Raw genomic sequence first — 8,198 nt, forward strand, 5'->3', positions numbered from 1 at the left:
AGAGAGAGATGAATAGAGGTAGGATAGATACAGATAGAGATGAGAGAGATGGAGATAGATGATAGATGGATGGATGGGACAGACAGACAGATAATTGGTGAGAGAGAGATGAATAGAGATAGATATAGATAGATAGATAGATAGATAGATAGATAGATAGATAGATAGATAGATAGATAGATAATAACAGAGAGCTGAATAGAGATAGTAGATAATGATAGTAAGAGATGAGAGAGAGAGATGGAGAGATATACATAGATGTACATAAAATATGTGGATAACACTATATGAGAGTAATATATTAAATTAAGATAAAACCATAACAAAATCACCATATTGCAATGTGACAGATGATATAATTCAATGTATGAAATTCAGCATGTATGACAATCCCACTATTATTTTAACCCTTCCTTCTTTCTTTCCTTCCTTTTCAATATAATACAATAGCAGAGTTGCAAGGGACCTTGGAGGTCTTCTAGTCCAACCCCCTGCCTAGGCAGGAAACCCTATACCGTTTCAGACAAATGGCTATCCAACATCTTAAAGACTTCCAGTGTTGGGGCATTCATAACTTCTGGAGGCAAGCTGTTCCACTGATTCATTATTCACACTGCCAGGAAATTTCTCCTTAGTTCTAAGTTGCTTCTCTCTTTGATTAGTTTCCACCCATTGCTTCTTGTTCTCAGGTGCTTTGGAGAATAGCTTGACTCCCTCTTCTTTGGGGCAGCCCCCAAGATATTGGAACACTGCTATCCTCTCTCCCCTAATCCTTCTTTTCATTAACCTAGACATATCCAGTTCCTGCAACCGTTCTTCATATGTTTTAGTCTCCAGTCCCCTAATCCTCTTTGTTGCTCTTCTCTGCACTCTTTCTAGAGTCTCCACATCTTTTCTACATCGTGGTGACCAAAACTGGATGCAGTATTCCAAGTGTGGCCTTACCAAGGTATTATAAAGTGGTATAAACACTTCACGTGATCTTTATTCTATCCCTCTGTTTATGCAGCCTAGAACTGTGTTGGCTTTTTTGGCAGCTGCTGCACACGGCTGGCTCATATTTAAATGGTTGTCCACTAGGACTCCAAGATCCCTCTCACAGTTACTACTATTGACCAAGGTACCACCTATACTGTGCCTGTGCATTTCTTTTTTCTTGTCTAAATGTAGAACCTTACTCTTTTCACCATTGAATATCATTTTATTAGATAGTGCCCAATGTTCAAGTTTGTCAAGATCCTTCTGTATCTTCAGGCTGTCTTCTGGAGTGTTGGCTATTCCTGCCAGCTTGGTGTCATCTGCAAATTTGATGAGTTCCCCATTTATTCCCTCATCCAAATCATTGATGAAGATGTTGAAGAGTACTGGGCCTAAAACAGAGCCTTGGGGTACTCCACTGCATACTTCCCTCCATGTAGATGCAGTTCCATTGAGGACTACACATTGAGTAGGGTTGGTCAGCCAGTTACGAATCCATCTGGTGGTGATGCTGTCTAACCCACATTCTTCTACTTTATCTATAGTAGGTTATGGTCTACCTTATCAAATGCCTTACTGAAGTCCAAGTAAACTATATCAACGGCATTCCTCTGGTCCACTAATTTTGTCACTTTGTCAAAGAACGCAATAAGATTAGTCTGGCATGATCTGTTTTTGACAAACCCATGTTGGCTTTTGGCTATTACTTTGTTTACTTCTAGGTATTTGCTAATTTGTTGCTTGACTATCTTTTCCAGAATCTTTCCTGGTATTGAGGTCAGGCTGATAGGTCTATAGTTTCCTGGATCTATTTCCCCCCCTCACTTTTTTGAAGATGGGAACCGCATCAGCTCTTTTCCAGTCCTCTGGCAGTTCCCCGGTGCTCCAGGATCTCTGAAAGATATAATTCAGTGGTTCTGAGATCTCGTCTTCCTTCAGAACCCTGGGGTGTAACCCATTCATTATGCTATGGTTTAAGATGGACTCACAACCAACCTTTTAAGCTTCCTGAAATTCAATGTATGACAATCCCGCTATTACTTTAACCCTTCCTTCCTTCCTTCCTTCCTTCCTTCCTTCCTTCCTTCCGTCCGTCCGTCCCTCCATTTCATTATGCTACAGTTTGGGATGGACTCGAAACCAACCTTTTAAGCTTCCTGAAATTCAGTGTATGACAACCCACTATTATTTTAACCCTTCCTTCCTTCCCTTATTCCTTCCTTCCTTCCTGCCTTCCTTCCTGTCCGTCCTTCCATTTCATTATGCTACAGTTTGGGATGGACACACAACCAACCTTTTAAGCTTCCTGAAATTCATTGTATGACAACTCCATTATTTTAACCCTTCCTTCCTTCCTTCCTTCCTTCCTTCCTTCCTTCCTTCCATTTCATTATGCTACAGTTTGGGATGGACACGCAACCAACCTTTTAAGCTTCCTGAAATTCATTGTATGACAACTCCACCATTATTTTTAGCATTTCCTTCTGCCTTCCCATTACATTATATATCTGGTGTGTCTCTTAGGGGCCCTGTATGATTGAAAGGTTAAGACACTGTTGGCCTTCCCCATCACCCTGATGTTCACCTCAATGGTAGGATGTGACTCAAGCTGGATCCATGTTGCTAAACAGCTCATCCCCACCCAATTTGTACTCAAACCCAAGCCACAGTTTCTGGGGTGGTGGTGGTGTAACCATCAACCAATGACAATTAAATTAACAGCAAAAAGCATCCTGTTTTAGCAATGGCACCTTCAGTTTTTGAAAGACTGAAGCTTCCCCAGAAAATAAGGCCTGGCACCAGCAAAGGGTAAATGTGCAATTTATCCTGTAATTGCTGTCACGATGATCAAACATTTATTCTGCAAATAAGGAGATAATTAAGACGTGACATGAAGTGCCAGAGAGCTCAAGATTTCAGACTTGGAAACTTCCTTTTTTTAGAGAATAAATGTTTGCTGAATCCGAGGCTCCATTTGCCAATGCATGACTCTCCGTTCATCCATGATTATCTCTTATCTATCATTTATCTATCATTATCATGTATCTTTTATCATTATCTATCATTATCTATCTACTATCATCTTGATCATGTCTATATCTATCATCTATTATCTTATCTATCTCTATCTTTATCATTATTTACTGTATCTAGCTTTACCTCTTATCTATCTATACCTTATCATCTAGCTACCATCATATCTAGCTAGCTAGCTAGCATCATATCTATTATCTTTATCCTATCTATCTTATCATCTGTCATTTATCTATGTCAGGCCTGCAATGGTTCCTTTAAGAATCTTTGGCCTGCCACACTCTCATTAAGGGGAGTGGGATAGCAAGGGTAGAATGTGTTGCTTTTAAAATAAAAAATTCCTTTCTAGAAGCTCAAGATCATATTTTGTCTCAGCACCTTTGCACCTGATCGGAAGCAGCTGGGTGTGGGTGCTAGCGTGAAAGAAGATTGGACCATGTGATGGATTGTGTGTGTGGGGACAAGATCATGAACTTTTAACTGGGTGGGATTCTGATGTAATTTCCAGAATTGGGATTTCATAGCATAATGCCAAGATGTCTGATTTATTAAATCGGAACTTTTAAGGATCGTTTTGCCTTGGACTCTGATTTAATTCTACATGATACTTGGAACACTGACAGTATCCCGATTCTGGAAATTACATCAGAATCCCACCTATATCTATATCTACCATTATCTATCTTATCTATATCTTATCATCTATCTTATCAATCCATCTATACTATCTATCTATCTATCTATCTATCTATCTATCTATCTATCTATCTATCTATCTCTATGTGTATGTATGTATGTATGTGTGTGTGTGTATGTATGTATGTGTATATATATGTATATATATATATATATATATATATATATATATATATATATATATATATATATATATGTTATATTTATGCTGATAAATAAATAAAGTTACATTTGTTATATTTATGCTGATAAATAAATCCCTTTATTATTTATCAGCATAAATATAACAAATGTAACAAAAAGGCAACAGTAAAAAATATTGGGTTTCTGTCTGGATGGTCTCTTGTGACGAGCCTAATGACAGAGAGTGGAAGTGTGACCTTCCTCCCATACTTGGGCATACGAGGGGTTGTGACTTTAAGTGTATATATATATGTATGTATGTATGTATGTATGTATGTATGTATGTGTGTATATATATATATATATATATATATATATATATATATATATATATATATATATATATATATATATATATATATATATATATATAATCTAATAATTAAATATCATTAAACCTGGTTGTTGCAGTTTGCCAAGTGTGAGATCATACTTGGAATACAGTCCTCGACCTATGACAATTGAGCCTAACATTTCTGCTGTTAAGCAAGACATTCGTGAAGTGAGTTTTGTCCCATGTCATGACTTTTCTTGCCACTGCCGCTAAGTGAATCACTGCAGTTGGGAAGTGAGCAACCTGGTTGTGAAGTGAATCTCTCTATCCCACTAAGTTTGTTTTTGTCATGTCACAAAAAGTGATCGCATGAACCCTGGAACTCAGCGATGGTCATAAATATGAACCAGTTGCAAGCATCCGAATTTTGATGACACGATTAAGAGGTCCATAAGGGGGGGCATGCATAAGCGCACCAGCGTGCCCACTGTCCCTGTCTTACTGTCCCCATTTATCTGAATTTACTTCCTTTGTTCATGTTTATGTTCTTACCTATATTTGTTATATATACTTGTTATATACACTGAGCGGTAGCTCAGTGGCTAAGATGCTGAGCTTGTCGATCAGAAAAGTCAGCAGTTCGGTGGTTCGAATCCCTAGTGCCGCATAACAGAGTGAGCTCCCATTACTTGTCCCAGCTTCTGCCAACCTAGCAGCTCGAAAGCACATTAAAGAAAAATGCAAGTAGAAAAATAGGGACCACCTTTGGTGGGAAAGTAACAGCGTTCCTTGCGCCTTTGGCGTTGAGTCATGCTGGCCACATGACCACGGAGGCGTCTCCGGACAGCGCTGGCTCTTTGGCTTTGAAACGGAGATGAGCACCGCCCCCTAGAGTCGGGAACAATTAGCACATGTGTGCGAGGGGAACCTTTACCTTTATACTTATCTTGTACATGTTTGACAAACAAAAAAAAAATCATAAATAAATAAGATTACAGGGATTCTAACCAAACTGAGCTCGCCGTGTCAATTCCTCTGCTAGGTATCTCACACAACCTGGTTATCCTTCATGCACATCTGGAAGCAAAGGCCCTCCACAAAATGAAGGCCTATCCCATTACGTAGGTCAAGCACGATTCTCCTCCCTGAGCTCATCTACGAGGTTATGCTAAAGCAACCTTTTAATTACGAGATTAACGCGCACAGATTAACCTCTGATTAGATGTAATGAGCCAGGTTGGCTTGTAAGTCTTACTCCTGGGAGGGAGGGGGGGAATCAGCCTGGGGAGGGGAGTGGGAAGCGATCCCAAAACATTTTTTTTGCAAGGATGAGCAGTGGAACTAACCCTGCCTTTAATTTACGTTCTTTAAAAAAAATGGAATTTGAAGGAAAAGGGACAAAAGAAAAAAGGAAACACAATATTTTAAATTGATAACCGTTAGGGTGGAATCGTTTTGTTTGGTGCTTTTCAAAACTTGGCAACTCCAGATGTGCGGAATTCACAAGCAGCGTGGGCAATAAGAAGTGCGAGTGGTGCAGTGGCCTAGCAATAGAGGTCTCGCCTCACAATCGGCAGGCTGTGAGTTCAATCCCAGGTACAGGCTGATATTTCTCTCTCTCTGGGCGCAATGAGAGTCTATCTGCTAAACAAAACTCCGCTCTGGTGACAGGAAGGGCAATGGGCCATTAAATACTCAGCTCCATTTAGTTGCTCCTCCCGGAAAGAGATTATGGGGTCGTTAATGACAAACAACATAGGCAACGAGAAGTGTATGAGTTGAAACCCGCAGATCTTTAAAATCTGCCAGATCTGAAGTTTAACTGCTCTCCAATGGAATCAACCTTCTTCCCTTCATCCCGATTTTGGAGCACAGCTGTAAAGGGAGGTGGTGTGTGTGTGGGGGGGAGAGGTCCATTGACTGCCTGCCTTCCAGATGTGCTGAGCTCAATTCCTACAATTCTCCATCAACGCCTACACTGCTTGTCAATTCCACACACCTGGAAAGCAACAGTTGAGGAAAGATAGGGAAGGAATGGCTTATATATACATCCTCTGGAAGTACGGCTGACATGTGTCCTCGGATTCCCAAGAAGTCCACTGGGCTACATGTGGAGTGCATCCAGGTTGGAAAAATTCATGGAAAAATAATTCTTGATGATGACGAGGGCACGAATATTTTTGCACAAAGAGCACTATGGGTTTACTTAGAGCCAATAGAATGCTGCCTAAGAAACCAGGAAATGGTGAGTTCTAGGTATTGGGTGTGGAAACTGGCTGGGTGACATAGAGCCAATCACGAGGAGATAAGTGAGTTCTAGTCCTGCCTTGGGCACGCAAGTTGTCTTGGTAACTGTGGGTCAATCACCAGGAGATGGCAAGTTCTAGTCCTTGGCATGAAAGCTGACTGGGCGACTGGACCAATCATGAGGAGACTGGGAGTTCTAGTCCTGAGTTCTTAGGCATGAAAAATCAGCTGGGGGACTTTGAGCCCATCGCCAGGATCTCCGTGGAGACTCAGGAGACTGGGAGTTCAAGTCCCATCTTAGGCACGAAAGCCAGCTGGGTGAAGTTGGGCCAGTCAACCAAGACATTGCGGGTTCTAGACCTGCCTGAGGCATGAAAGCAAACTGGGTGACTTGGGCCAATCACGAGGAGACTGGGAGTTCTAGTCCTAGCAATAGCAATAGCAGTTAGACTTATATACCGCTTGATAGGGCTTTCAGCCCTCTCTAAGCGGTTTACAGAGTCAGCATATCGCCCCCAACAACAATCCGGGTCCTCATTTTACCCACCTCGGAAGGATGGAAGGCTGAGTCAACCCTGAGCCGGTGAGATTAGAACCGCTGAACTGCAGATCGCAGTCAGCTGAAGTGGCCTGCAGTACTGCACCCTAACCACTGCACCACCTCGGCTCCTGAGTTCTTAGGCATAAAAAATCAGCTGGGGGACTTTGGATCTCCATGGAGACTCAGGTATTCCATCCAACCTTGAAGATATAGGGCGGTATAACTATGACCCTTTTTTTTACTGCACTCCTGGAATATTTAATCTTGGCGTAGATGGCCGTGGGATGCGTAATCTTGGTTTAACTATGTTGGAGTGTTCCGTGTTTATTTTCGAACCCAATTTCTTCGATTCGTTTCACCCGTAACCATCTGCAGAGCGATCTGGAATAATTTAAGAGACTTCGCCCTTCAGAGAAGGTCGACGGTGGAGCCAGGGGTTCCATCACAAAACCGCGGTAGACTAAAGCGCGCTCGACGAAAGCGCATACCTGACGTCATCACAGCGCGACGAAAACATCACGCTGTGAGCGGTAAAGTTAAAATTAACGCGAAAACCTTACCCTAACCCCCCCAAACCTAACCCTAAACCTAACCCTAACCCTAACCCTTAACCTAACCCTAACCCTAAACCTTAACCTAACACTAAACCTAACGCTAACCCTTAACCTAACCCTAACGCTTAACGTAACCCTAACGCTTAACGTAACCCTAACCCTAACCCTAACCCTTAACCTAACCCTAACCCTTAACCTAACCCTAACGCTTAACGTAACCCTAACCCTAACCCTAACCCTTAACCTAACCCTAACCCTTAACCTAACCCTAACGCTTAACGTAACCCTAACCCTAACCCTAACCCTTAACCTAACCCTAAACCTTAACCTAACACTAAACCTAACGCTAACCCTTAACCTAACCCTAACGCTTAACGTAACCCTAAACCTAACCCTAACCCTAACCCTTAACCTAACCCTAACCCTTAACCTAACCCTAACCCTAACCCTTAACCTAACCCTAACGCTTAACGTAACCCTAAACCTAACCCTAACCCTAACCCTAACCCTTAACCTAACCCTAACCCTAACCCTTAACCTAACCCTAACCCTAACCCTTAACCTAACCCTAACACTTAACGTAACCCTAAACCTAACCCTAACCCTAACCCTTAACCTAACCCTAACGCTTAACGTAACCCTAAACCTAACCCTAACCCTAACCCTTAACCTAACCCTAACCCTAACCCTA

Source organism: Thamnophis elegans, chromosome 13 (genome assembly GCF_009769535.1).
Source record: "Thamnophis elegans isolate rThaEle1 chromosome 13, rThaEle1.pri, whole genome shotgun sequence".
Classification (NCBI taxonomy): domain Eukaryota; kingdom Metazoa; phylum Chordata; class Lepidosauria; order Squamata; family Colubridae; genus Thamnophis; species Thamnophis elegans.